This window comes from Plectropomus leopardus, chromosome 8 (genome assembly GCF_026936395.1).
Source record: "Plectropomus leopardus strain MGB_pleo_1.0 chromosome 8, ASM2693639v1, whole genome shotgun sequence".
Taxonomy (NCBI): domain Eukaryota; kingdom Metazoa; phylum Chordata; class Actinopteri; order Perciformes; family Serranidae; genus Plectropomus; species Plectropomus leopardus.
Genome location: NC_142183.1, coordinates 16,661,123 through 16,675,677, shown reverse-complemented (window position 1 = coordinate 16,675,677; position 14,555 = coordinate 16,661,123). Strand labels below are relative to the sequence as shown.

The following is a 14,555-nucleotide window of genomic DNA, read 5'->3' as shown; positions in this document are numbered from 1 at the left end:
AATCTTAATTATCATTATTAAAATACATCTGCATAGGAATCTATATTGTAGAGAGTCACAGCATTTCACTGATTAATTTGCAATCCATTTTACTTTATAAATACAATTTTTTGTCTTTTGTACATTTTCTCAACTTTGTATTACTCTTCAGTATTGACATTTTGATCAATTATGCAATCTTTGTCTATATTTTTTTTCTTTTTATGAATGATTATAGGTATTTATTAGGGGATGTATCATAGATTATTTTTTGGTTGCTAGCCTCTCTCTGCACAGTGTTATATAATTTTCTTTTTCTGTCTTTTCTATACATACATGCGTATGTGCAAATAAATAAACAAATGATCACATTGTACACAAATTAAAGGTGAAGCTGGCACTGTTTTATATAAAACCTCTTGTCAATAGTGCTGTCACAGTGAGGGAATTTGCCTGCGGTAAATAAATATGTAAATGAAGAACACAGAAAGGCAATGAGGTGCATTTTTTTTCTTCTGAGACACTTTGGTGGCCTCTGGCTGCTATGACGCAGAATATCCATGGAAGTAAAAATGTTGGCACAGGGTAGAGTACCTGCTCTGGATAAAGGGAAGACTGAAGCGTGTAGGGGCTCAGTCTAAGGGGGCTCAGTAATAATTTCTCCTTCATTGTTGTTGTTGAAATTTAGCAGCGTTACAACTGGTCTTTGTGGTATATGTCCCGCCTCTTCTCCACTGTGATTGGATGGCTGGGTAAAAAGTGACAGCGACAAGCGGCTGCAGTGTTTTCACCAATTTTTTGTTATTTTTTTAAGATTATTTTTTGCGGGCTTTTGCATTGCTTTTATTAATATTGCAGCTGAAGATAGTTAGGAAAGGGAGAGAGAGGGGGATGACATGCAGCAAAGGGCAACGGGTTGGAATCAAACCCAAGCCACTGCAAAGGCCTTAGCTTATGTGGGGTGCCCACTCCACCAGGTGAGCCAGAGGTTGCCCCGTTTTAACCAAAGTTGAATAATTGTCAACTCTCTGTGACAAGGGAAAAAAACGGCAAATGTGCAACACACAGCACAGAATAGATACTCAACATCACCTTGCTGATGTTTGTAACAGAGTGTAAGTATGCGGCATGCCCATGGAAAATAGAAAAAAGAAAAATGGTCATTAAGTGGTCATAGCGGTTGTTAAAATACAAAATACGAAATGAACTACAGTGACACTAAGTTACAGTTACAGAACTAGTTACACTTACTAAAGTACTGCCATATAACAAAGTTGAATAAACTACTGCTCTTCTAAAGTTTAATAAAATACTGTAATAACGGAGTTTATTAAACGACTGTTACCATGTGCGAGGCAGAGAGCCATAGGAGAGAGAGAGAACCGAAATGCAGAAGCAAGTCTCATGACTGTTGCTTAAAAAAAAAGTGACAATTTATACTCGATGTTCGTTGATAGTAATTTTATCTATCCCACGTGGAACAAGCTGTGATACATTGCGTATAATAAATATATCACCCATCCCTTCTGTATTGCAATATTGTTGCTTTTCGTGACAGCCCTAATTGTCAACAAATCTCATAAAAACACCAAAGTCAACAAGCCACAGTCCTCTGTGTCGTAAAACCTTTGCATACATTTTGCAGGTGCTCACATTTGAAATGACTGAAAAAGTGCATTCAACTTCTGTGGGAACAGGAACTAGATGTTGTCAAAAATGTCAGTAGCAACACTGTCACCACAAAGTTATTAATAATACATAAATAAGCCATACATTTACTCATTACAGTAAACATAAACACACTTATTTTGAGTCAATGCCACCACAGATGTCCTGCTGCTGTAAATACTCATTAGCGCATCAAATCAGTGTTAATCCAAGGCTGAAAATAGTCCCCAACAAATACACTCTTCAATCCTGTTTGAGTGACGTCTGCTAAAAACCACAGCTCTCAGCTATTTTTGATCAGTTTTTAAAGACTTTTCTACTGTAGAAACAAACAGGCTTGGGGCTGAGAAAAGTATTGGCGAGATGGAGCAACATCTTGTTAGTTTTGAATTTGTTGAGAGAGTATAAAAAAAACACCATCCTTGTCCTTTTAATCATTCGCCCACTGCAGCTAATTGATGAGGAGTCCGAGTAGAAATTAGCGGCAAAAATAAAGCCAACACACACCGGGGGGGGGTTACAGACGAATGCCTCCCTTCAGATCTTTGCTGATTATCCCTGTCTGTTGCTTCCCTCATCTCTCTCCGTCGCTGCCCCTCCCTCTCATGCTAAATGGAAGCTGTGTATTGCTGCGTTAGAAAGCCAGTCACATCCCTCTCACTCTTCTTTTTAGCCCCTCTTCCAGTCTCTCCCTCTCTCTTTCTCATTTCCCACCTCTACCTTTCTCTCTGTCTATCCTTGACACTCTCTCTGTCTTTTTCCTCTCCCGCTCTGCTCCCTCCAGCCTTCGCTCTGTCCACGCCGACACCCTCGACTGAGCCTGCCGGAGTCACGGCCTTCACAGCCTGACAAGAATTCAGTGCCTGCATCTGTGTGTGTGCAAGTGTGTGTGTGTGTGTATCTGTGTCTTCAAGCATAGATGAAATATGAGCTGTTAAATATGAATGCGAGGGTTATGTTCCGATGCCGTGTAGTCACGTCACTCATGCATGGAGGAGTAGGGGGGAAAAAAAAGTGCACATATACACACACATATGGCGATCAGTGTGTATGACAAGTAACTGCAGAGCTTCTGTGGTATTATTCTGCATCACATTTGCTATCCATTTGTCTGTGACACTTGCCACACAAACACACACACATAGAGGCAGGCCCTGGATTCAGGCTTCACTGACTTTAAACCTTGCTCAGGCTGACAGTAATTTCTGCCTCCAAATTACATTCCAATGGCTTCATAAATCTGCTGCCTCCTCCTCCGCCTCTTTCTCTTCCACCCCCCGTCTTCCTGCCTCTGCTTCTCTATCTCCCCCTCTTCTCTGCCGTCTCCCTTCCTCTCTCCCTTTTACTCCAGCCTCACTTCATTTTTCCTGTATAAACCTCCACCCTCCTCCTTCCCACTCCGCCTCTATTTCACCATCCCTCTTTCTCCCTTCCTCTCCTTCTCCTTCCCCCCTATCACTTGTTTTCTCGTTTCCCCCCACACTCCTTCTCTCTGGCGCTCGCTCAGTAAATGAGAAACAGGGAGGCAGAGATGGGGAGGTTACGTGTGCGGGGTAGTTAAACAGTCACACATAAATCCGTACAGATACATACCTCCATAAACACACACTCACAGATGTGCTCGCAAACACAAGGAAATGTGTAAATACACGAGCACACATCCGCAGTCAAACATCATAAACAACACATTACACTTTGATTGAAAGACAAGCATTTCTGCTGCCATATTTCTGCCGTGCCTCTAAATTGACTTGCGGGCGTACGTGTGCACACACATATTTGCATGCATGCACGCGTGCAAACACACAGGGCCGTTTTAATGAGAGTGTTCATTTTACAGATAGTGCCTCTAGGTGAAATAATTGCCAATGTTGGGCCCTGATGGCTGGTCCAAGTGTTCTCAGGCCAGTTCTCTTTATGGGCCATGGCGGGCCACGAACACACCCCTCATCTCCCTCACTGCTGCTTTAACTGCTGCTCTGCTGCAGCCGACACACACACGCGATGGAGACATGGGCATAATATGCATAAGCGCACAATGTAGACACCAACTTACGCATTAACACTAAACACACACACGCTGAGGCAGAGGCCAGCAGAGAACAATAGGGCCGTCTGACAATGGGGCTCAGAGGAATTCTCTCCTCCATATTAATATTCAGCAGAGTGGATGTAGAGAGAGTATGTGTCAGCAGGGACGCATGCTCATCAACCTCGCTAACACTGGGGTTAGGCAGCCACATGATTACAAAGTGCTCAGACTTTGGTCCCCAGCCCTGCAACTATTAATCCCTAGCTCCTACTCCCTCACTTCCTAGCTCCTCGCTCCCTACAGTGCACAGAACGAGCACGCTGCCAAGTATCACAGCTGTCACTTTTCTTTGCTTTCCATTTTCTGAATAATTCTGAACAGCCTGATGGAGCAAAGGGTGAATGGAAATGGAGATTTGATATTGTCAATTTCCCGCTGCCACCCAGTACAATGTTTCAAATTCGTGATAATGCATGCTAGAAGGTCATCTCAAGGAGAATTTGAAAAAATAAAAAGATTAGATTTTTTCTGGTAATTTTTTTATGAAAAAGGCAAAAGCATGCACTCTTTGTTTGTAGTCTCATTTGCATAATTTCCTTTCATCGTACCTCATGTCAAAGCTAAGAGTTGTGCAAGTAAACACACCTGTTGTACCAGACTCTCCTCTCTAAAGCCCTTTATATGCAGGCATAGCACTATAGGGCCGCCACAAATTCCCTTCCGTATGCCGCCTTCACATTCTTACACAGATCAAAAACAACTGGCAAAACAACAAGCATCAGGCCACTACGGTGTATGATACAGACAGCATGCTGGCATCGCAGAAGCAAAAGCGGCATAACGTTTAACACTGCATTGTCACACTTTTTTAATGATAACATGGCAATAACAATCATTTACCGTCCCTATTATCGCCTGTTATATGGCAGCTGATCTTGTTCTCTGCTCAGAGGGTATGGAGCTCCCAGACTTCATTGTTTTCCTAATGTGCTAACATTTACAGCCGCTGTTCTTTGAGATAGCTGCCAACTGCTATCATCTACTTTTTAAATCTCCAACAGTGGACTGTCAACACGTTGTCGAAACATCACATCAGTGCCACCCATAATCCCATCCTGCCAGCTGTTCCTTTTACACAGAGGTTGTTTAAGCGCTGTAACTACCTCCAATGCCGGCTTAAAGGCAAGAAAAATCTGTCCCTCCCATCCCGCGATCGTACCTGTTATACAGCAGGCAGCATGAAAGCATGTAATTCCCTCCTTGAAGAGGCAGTGTAAAGGGGGATTACATTTCACCTCCATCTGTAAATTGTACAAGCTGACCTCTAACAACGCACATATAAATACTCTGGTCATTTTTTTGTATCTCCATCTGTAAATCTGTAAGACCATGAATCACTCACAGCACATTTACACATCTGTATACTTATTTCAAACAGATGTTTTGCATTAAAAAGTGTCCAACACATGTCATGACTGGAGCCTCCAGTAACCGTGAGGCCATATGCATTATCTATATATGTTCATTCTTGTATATTTCTCTATTTTTGTTGCCAGTTTATTCAGCTGGGTTATCACCAGCCTTCTCCACTGTCCCACAAAGCAAAGAAAAAGACGCTAATATCCAATCATTAAAGCACAAAGCAAAGACAAAAACAAAACAGCTAAGCATTTGGACTGCACAGAAGCCACAGTGAAAGTCACATACTGCAGCGTGCCTGTCGGCTACACAGTTGTCATTGACTGGCTCACAAGAGCAGAGTGATTTCTGTCCCCCTGAGGAACGAGACGTTCTCTCTCTGCTCTCTGTTATGCAGAAAAAAACAAGTACAACAGAAAAGGCGCACAGTGGAGAGTCACTCAGGAATGTTTCTGACCTCAACACAAAATGGGTCACCTGCCCAAAGTGTGGGAATGGCTCTCTTTATTACTGCTGCTGCTCCTCACTAGAGGTGCAAGAGTTATGACAGTAAGTAGAAAGTAAAACCAGGAAATAATATGCAGGAATACTTTTGTAGGTTTCACAAAGTTTTAACTACTCAGAGGAAAATGATATGTTTTTCACTTTATTACTGAAATATTTGCTCCCTCTCTGCATCCCTTACTGTTTTACATCGCTGTAGATCATTTGCCAGCATCTCTAAATGACATTAAGTCCTAATGTCCCTTATGCTAACAGAGAGCAGTTACTAATTTGACTGTGGTTTGACTCTGGAAGGATACAGGACATTAATAAAATGAATTTTAAACATGTGGGAAGAAAGTAAATGGACTGTGACCTGAAAACCCTGAGATCATATTCTGGACAAATACAATCAATACAATCTGACAATCAGCACTTGGCAGATTTATTTTGTGAGAAAAGACACTCCATAATGTCAATCCTAGGGCTGCAAATAATGATTATTTTCATTGTTGATTAATCAGTCTTATGTTAACCATTAATCAAATGAAAAAAAATTAAAAATGCCCTTCACAAATTCATGAATTTAACATTTAAATTGCTTGTTTTGTCTGACCAACAGTGCAAAACACATTGATATTCAAAAATTCATAAAAGCACAACAAAAGCAACAAGTATTAATATTTTAGAAGCTGCAACCAGTTTTGACATTTGGGTTAAAAACAATCACTCAAACCATTAAATAATTATTTATGTCGCTACTTCACCAATCAGTTTATTAACTAAATGTTTGAGCTCTAGTGTATTCTTAGCTCTTGTACTTATCTAAATAAACATTCAGACCACAGCAGTTATCCTTTTTACAGCCAGCTCTTATGTTGCATACATATTTGCACCCATCTGGCACCCATGGACATGTAGGTCTTAAAATGAGGTGTGGTCAGGTCTGCTGTGAGGCAGCAGAGACGACTGCACCATTGACCAACAAAAACCTGCTCGAAACTAAACGGTGCTGTCCTGCTATGTAAAGGGTGCATTATTCAGGCAGTAGATGCACCTACAGGCGGGCTCACACAATGTGCATACACTCTGCTTTTTTACACACACACAGAGGTTTCTGATGGGTGAAATAGTACATCATCAATGAGGAAAATATTAATTACATTCTCCGAACTGTGAACGCAGCAGAGAGCAGCGCAGAGCCGCTGTCTCCACATTAATAGATTAAGAGCTTATTTCAGAAGCTAAAAGTTTAGTTCGTTTCCTCTGTCAAGTTTATAATCGTTTTTAGTTTTGCTGCTTAAATGTCCCACGATATTTACTGCAGAGACATTACTGCTCTTACTGCAGTTCTTTCAACAGACAGCCCCTCGCTGCTCCAATTTGCCAAATCTGCCATGTAAGTTGCACCATCACAGGTAAAGGCACACCTGGCTTTAATGGAAGATGATTGGTTGAATTTGTGTTATATCCAAAACACACCTAAGATTAAATAAAGGTGCAGTGTGTAGAATTAAGTTACATCTAGCGATGAGGTTGCAGATTGCAACCAACTTAATACTGTTCATTTTCCAAGCTTGGTGAGAACACATGGTTGCTTCCAGGTAAAAACCCAATCAGCCATATGTAGGGTCAATGTTGGGTTTATCCGCGCCATGATACTCTAGAAACAACATGGCCAACTCCTTGGAAGAGGACTCGCTTCCTATGTACAGCTCATCTATGGTAACAAAAACCTGATTCTTATTTCCAAGTGATTACACACTAATGAAAACACAGTTATGGATATTCAATTTCTGCAATTGATCCCCTATATAACTTTTTTTTCCCAATTGGGTGCCAGATGTAAAAAAAATACATGGAGGCCAGCTGCTTCTCACATCACACAGTTTTTTTTTGTTTGTTTGTTTTTTTTTATGAAAAGGTATTCAACTTCCCACCACTCCTGAAAGTGCCGGCCCTTGCTGTTGACTTTACGCTTCTTTGCTGTGGCCATTTCTGCTACCTAGCAGGAAATGTCTGCATTAGTTTGCTTATTATAGTTTTAATTTTATTAAAACTCATTAGTTCCTCCTGCATTGTACCTACTCAGTGCATGTCGTGCTGCCATCGTGAGATACAGAAAAAATGCAATAGTGAACCTGCTTGATTAACCAATATTGTGTGGCAGGCCAAATAACACAGGCTATATTTTGGAAGTCACGGGCCAATTAAAATCGGTCTGTGGGCCACAATTGGTCCTTGGGCCGAACCTTGGACATGCCTGCCCTAAATTCTACACACTTGACCTTTAAGGGACTAACCCCTCTGCCCCTTGTGACTTTTTGCGTCAGATTACGTCTTTTTTATTACTTGCAAAAGTGAAGTTGGATATGTCCTAAATGCGCCTGCGCAATCCACTTCAGACCATGCGCTATAGTTCATGTAAAAAGGATCTTATGGCTCAACGTCTTCATTTTAAAATTGTATAGCATCACAGTTAAGATGCAACTTCATATTGTACAGTTGTTGACCTCACATTGACCCACCTTTACCGCCAAAGTCAAGAGTTTTTCTAAACTGTCAGAATTTGAATGTGAAGGAGGGTGCTGCTAGGACACTCGACTCTGTCAGTTTTTATAGATTTCTAATGAGCCTGCCCTTAAAAAATCTGCCCTTATTAACATCAAAGGCTTGAAAACTGTTTAAAAGAGGAGATAAACTCAATGAGCACTCAAAGTCCTTTTGTGATCCAGTTGAATGCAGCTGCTTACATGTCAAGGTGCATCTATTCACCTGTAACAGGCTTTATGTTATCTCTTCCTTGGAGGTTAACCGTTATATTCAGGTGTTGTATTAATGTTGTGTGGCATTTAATAAGGGAGAAATTACCTTTGAAATGTGTTTCAATTGCTACAACAATAGGCATTGAAACACAGTAATAATGAACAGGAGTCCGTAATTTTCTACACCTTTCTCTAACCTTCCTCTGACAAACACTGTTTTCAGATTCAGATACTCCCATCTCCTAAATGCTCCTCACTCTTTATGCCCTGCTCTGACACATGCTCTCTAATGCTCCTTATTCGCTCCCTCTCCTCTTCCACATCACCCCCCCACCCCCCAGCTGGGCTTCTGAAAATCCATCACAAAAACTTTTAAGGACAGCCTCGACATTATACAGATAGAGCTTCACATATTGATGTCTAATGGGCAATGGCAGTGAGCTGTGGAAATGCTGCTGATGTTCAATATTCACATCTTGTCCAATGCAGGCAGACATTTTGCCTGCGGTGGGCAAAGATTAGTGAGGAGAGTAAGGGTAGTTTTGGACCAGAGTTTGCCACCAATTACGGGGACTTGTTTTAAAAAGACAGTTACTGTCATTAAAGGTGACATCTGCTTTTAATACATGACTGATGACATCCAATTAAAAGTCTTGGTTTGAATTATGGTTTGACTTCGAAGCTACTTAAAAGCTTTGCCCTCCAAAATACTAACATGAGAGGATTTAATTATTTTGAAGCATTAGACATCAATCAATGAATTACAAAGGAATGGGATTAAGAGGGTATAGCATTTTATAACATTCCTACAGCACCAAACATAAAGCTGTGTATACATCCAGACTGCCCTTGAGTCGACCATTATCTCATTTCTCCTTAAATGCCAATCACAAAGTCGATGCATTTTGCAAACAATGTCTATTTAGCATTCTCTGCCATCTCGAGCTGTTTTCATTACGCATGTTAGCCGCACTCTGCACATATAAATCAGTTTACTATGCCACAAACTGGATATCAGTCTGGGAGCTGTTTTATAAAAAGGACAATATATCTCGCCACACGCTGCCCAACTTCATCCCAAACCGGTCACATAAGTACCCCACTAAACTGCACACCCAATTAAACACATTCCTTTCCATTTGTGGAACCAGTTGAAACACCGAATCTGAAATAGAAACACACACAGTCACCCCGAGTTTAAGATGTATGGTATATAATTTAGGGATGATCTTAAATACCCTTCAGGCACACACACAAGGCTGTTGACCAACTTCTTCTCAGCTGCAGCGTGTGTCCTTTGAAAATGAAAATGAGGACGGCTTTATTTGTCTCTATTTGTGTTTAAGCAAACTGCATGATAATTTCCCAGTTGGCTATGTAGTCTACTTACTCTGGGATGAAGTGAACAGGCGAATGTGAGCAGCGGAGCAGTTAATGGCCTTGATGAATCTGTCTCTGTACACTCAGTATGCCTGATGAAAACCTTATATTTCTAAAGCCAGTGTACACTGGGGGGTTTGATTCCGCACGCAAGATACAGGCACTTAACGCGTGGTGGTTAATGAAAGCTCAAAAGCTTTGTGTGAAGAGGAAAAAAAACAGATATAAAATATGGAGTTACCTTAATGGGAGGTTTGTGTCCGTTGGGAGCTTAGTGTTGCGCATATGCAGCGTTGACCTTCAGGAAGTATTTTCACGAGGTACTTAATTTTAAAAGGTATAACCGTTCTGATGGGGATAATTATTTTGTCTGTAGCTTTTAGTATTCCATATTTTGCCAACGCTGAAATCCAAAAGTACATCTTGGGGTCTCTTAAAGACAGCTGGTATAAAAAAAATTTAAAAATGAAGACGGGAAAGCATTTCATTTATGCAGCCCTGTAAAAGCACCTAAGCTTTTATCTACTTTAGCAATAAAGACGTAAAACACACGTAAGCTGATGTGGCAATATTTGAATATTTTGCCAATAAAGTATACAAGGTAAAGTGTACAAGTTGCATGAAAGACATTTGAGATCACTTCACATTTTATAACTGTATATATATACATATACATATATCATTTGTTATTAGCTTGTAATCACTTTTATGTTGTCATTATTTTCTGTACGTTAATTTTTGTGATCTCTTTGAAATTTTAACATTTTTTAGGTGAAGGCTTTAAATAAACCCACTCAGATTTTCTACCTCTCCCTGAACAGTACGCTATTGTTTTGTTTGTGTGTGTGTGTGTGTGTGTGTGTGTGTGTGTGTGTGTATTTTAAATTGTGCAAAAGTAAAAACAAGAACTGTTCAGGCCAGTGTGTGAACTGGCGTGTGTGAGGCTTGCATATGTCTCAGAGAGAGGACTATTCTTGTTGCAAAAATACATTCAGCACTGCAGTCACGGAGGCCAACTTGCTTTATGTCAGCACATCTGACATGATATAACCAGTTAATAACCACATCAAACCACATGCTGATATCTAAAGTAAAGGAGTGGTGAATCACCTTCATGCATAAATCATAATCAATAACCACCTGATATTAAAAGATACAAGATGGTGAAGGTACAGAAAAGCTGAAATCATGATTAATAGTGTATTGTCAATTTTTATTGACACCCAAAATTTTACAAATCATGTTATTAAGGGAAGATCCTCAGCGGTGTAGTGCTATTTGTTTATGTGAAGTTGGGGCTCGTTTCAAGGTTATGGAAGAACTGTTCATACGGTGGCCCGTTTACATTTTTCAATACAATATTTATCAAGACAACTTGAGTATGAAATGAAAGGATGTTTTGCTGTCTTTTTTAAATTAATTCCCAGTGCTGTTCAAAGACTACCTATAGCTGCTACCAGTAACTTTTAAGGTGGAATGTTTTCTTGCCTGTTACCCAATGCATGAGTCAATGAAAACACTTAAAATGTCAATATGACAACATATTGGCTCTCTTATGACAAACGCTGTAATGATGTTTGGATCAAGCACTTAAGATGTATATTAAATTTAATTGAATTATGCAAATTTTGAATGTTGTATTTCTTCCCTTGGAACAAAAAGGTTAAAAGTAGAAGTCACAGTGTCATATTGGATCATGTCTTTGTGGATGAGCACATGCACAGTAAAATTTGGTCTATACTTTCCGAGAGGTTCAATAGCCGGTGCACTAACACAGAACATGGGGTGACTGATTTGTTTTACTGAGGAGTCTGCAGTCTGTCTTGGGTCAAAATATAGTAAGAGATGAGTGAGAATTACAGTTCTGCAATTAATAAAAGATAGAGTTAACGAAAGACCAAAAACAAATGCTTTCTGTATAAAAATTTTCTATTGTATATCAGCTGCCATCAATTAGACCGTACCCAAAAAGTTATGTCAGTCGCAGCACACCAAATACCACAGCCAAAGAGCACCTCAGTGGACATTGTCCCTTTATTTCTAGTGTTGTCTGTTGTAACCCTATAACATTACAACTTGTGTTGTACCCATAGCTCTGATGGGGTCAAAGAGAGTGTCCCAGCCTCCTCTGAATAGCTTCAACTTGGAGAAAAAAATAACGGAAAGACTTTTTAGAGCGCTTCAGCAGCACTGCACCGTAGAGCTCATGTTTTATAGGAGGAGCCAGGCTCCCCTGCAGTTTTCACCCGGATTCAGCAATATTATATTGTATATTTAAAGCCATTGAGCCCCTTAAATTTGGGCTCACTTAATACTAAAAGCTAGTTAAAGGGCTTAAAACTGACTGACTCTTGTTATCCATTTTTCATTTCTTTTGTTACAAACAGCCCTTTGTGTGCGTTTTAAGACGGATTTTCCACTTTACAAATTTCTTAAATACCTTAATTCATCTCTGAATGAAAAGTCTTATACTGTATTTGTCTGCTGTCTCCTCTCAGGCTGGCACTCACTAACACTCAGCCAGCTGTGCTGCTGAAGCCAACACCAGAGACATCTACCTTGAGGATACTAGATGGCCGTCCATCTCTGCTAACCTGTGGGGGAACTTTTCACACTGAGCCACGTGACTGATCATCACAGCACTGCTCTGAGCAGACTACATACAGTACGCACGGCCAGCGTGCTTTGCTGCCTCTGAAGATCATCTGTGTGAACTGAAAAGGAAGCGATCAAAAATTTAACAGAGGAGAGTGAGGCGGAAACTGAGAGGAAGGAAAGAAAGAAGCCTTTGGACTCTTACAGCCTGTACTTTGCACCGGGCCAACCTGTCCATCACAGCCTCAAACATACTCATTACCACCACTGAACTGTGAAATCTATGTTGTAGTAATTGTTATAATACAACTAATAACCGTAAGGACTTCTTGCTGGATTTTTCTGAGCTGTGGAAATCCCACTTATTCTCTCCTTGTTGCACATTAATTAAGCCCACTACCTGGTTATTGAAAGCAAGTGTAGCACAGCACTGTACTATTTTTGCATGACCCACTGCTTGCACGAGTATCCAGGATTGCTTTTGACTTCGAAGAAGGACCCTTGAGCCCTCAACCATCTTCTGACTGTCTGCCCAACTGTAGCATTTGGGTGTGGAGCAGTGGTTTCAGAATTAGGCCTCTGGACGCTCATTGAAGATGACTTGAGTTGGCAGGCCTAAAAGCCCCTTACCCCAGAGAGAGAGAGAGAGCTTGGCAGTAGGACACACACACAACACACAAATGTGGGTGCCGAGGCGGCTTTGAGCCATGCTGGTGTTGCTGCTTGCGGAGCCCTGGAGTACAGGCTATCATCATCCCTATCATCATTCACCCAAGCTGAGGAAGATTCAACGGCCCCGAGGAGCAAGGCTACACTTGTGAACGATTCAAAGAAGACTGGGAAACCGCGCTAACACACAGAGATCCACAGATACATCCTCGATCACAAATACAGACACACCAACACAACTCTCTACAAATCCTTGATAGAAGAAAAACAAAGCTGCAGCGTACGTGAAAGGCACAGAGACTGAGCAGGTTAGCAAGCCCTCTGCAATCACACCCTGGGTCGATCAGACCTTTTACACAAACACACTCTCTTCCTGCATCCACCGCAATGACGAACACCACACTTACATCTCGCTTTCAGCTACATGATAGGAAAAAAAAAATAAACACACAAGCTCTGTGCTCTCACAAAGGCTTTTATTTCAGATCATGATTGAAATGTTAGGGGAGGGGGCGGCGTCGCAAAGGGAGAGGAAGGCGAATGCGGAGGCGAGAAAGCTGAGGCCTAGAGGGAGTGAGAAAGAGAAGGTGGGGAAAAATAAGAGGTGGGGGGTCTGCTGCATCTAAATGAAAAAGAGAAACTAAGTCGCCACGAGGGAGCGAGAGACAGGAGGTCTGGGCAGGAGGACTGAACCAGAGCTGATTGATCCAATCTCGCTGTGTAGGAATCAGCGGACGACTGTAGAGGAAACGATAAAAGAGGATTAGAAAGAGAAAAAGAGACAGGGGAGGAGTGAGAGGAGAGAGAGGAGGAGGGTGACTGCATGGACACTTCTGTAAACAAACCTGGGAGTGGATATAATGAAAGATTATGAAGGAGAGGAGGTGGCGGTGTATGGATGGGAGATGGCTTGAAAGATAAAGATGCGGAGAGAGGAGAGTGCCATAAGGGAGAGCGACAGTTGGGCAGAGTGAGAGAAAGAGGCAGGGAGGAAGACAGAAAATCTAAGGATCATTAAGAGGACGTGTGGATAGGAAACCTTGGCATGTAGGCAAAACACACATACAGGTTTGTGCCAAGAGGATATTTATGAAAGGGAAGTGGGGATAGCGTGGCACCGAAGCATATGCTAGTTGATATTCATAGAGCATTCCCAATATGGTCTCAGCTCCTACCTTGACACTCCCTCTTGTGTGCATGTGTTCTCCTCCCTTACTTTCTCTGTATCTCAAATGCTTGGAAATAGTCGAGATTTAAGCTAAAAATACCGTTAAGAAAAGAGAAAAAATAAAGTCTGGGTCCATGCCTAACTGCACGACACACACAGTCTTTTCCACCCAAACATATCAAATGCTGCCTGTGTCGAGCCGAGACAGGAGCTGGTTGTTGTTGATGCAGATCTCTTTCACACACACACTTATAGAGGCACAAACAAGCATGAGCAGGTACACAAATGCAGCTATTTTTTACACCTAAAAAAACAACACCCAACCATTCTTCTTTTTGCAGCAAACTCAGTTAATACTGACTTGAGTCTTCACTGCCAAGAACTCCTTTCCCCTCTC

The 14,555-nt window shown here is 41.3% G+C and overlaps 2 protein-coding genes across 4 annotated transcripts in view; one reads left to right on the top strand and one right to left on the bottom strand.

Annotated features, from left to right (window-relative positions):
* The window catches only part of macrod1 (mono-ADP ribosylhydrolase 1), a 153,447-nt gene that overhangs the window by 100,445 nt on the left and 38,447 nt on the right, over positions 1-14,555 (bottom strand). The gene's annotated exons all lie outside the window — the stretch shown is intronic.
* Positions 1-14,555, top strand: part of flrt1b (fibronectin leucine rich transmembrane protein 1b) — a 42,162-nt gene that overhangs the window by 17,967 nt on the left and 9,640 nt on the right. For both annotated transcript variants that reach the window (XM_042493073.2, XM_088080995.1), the window contains exon 2: positions 12,225-13,298. The gene's annotated coding sequence lies outside the window, so the exon portion shown is untranslated. The remainder of the gene's footprint in view (positions 1-12,224; positions 13,299-14,555) is intronic.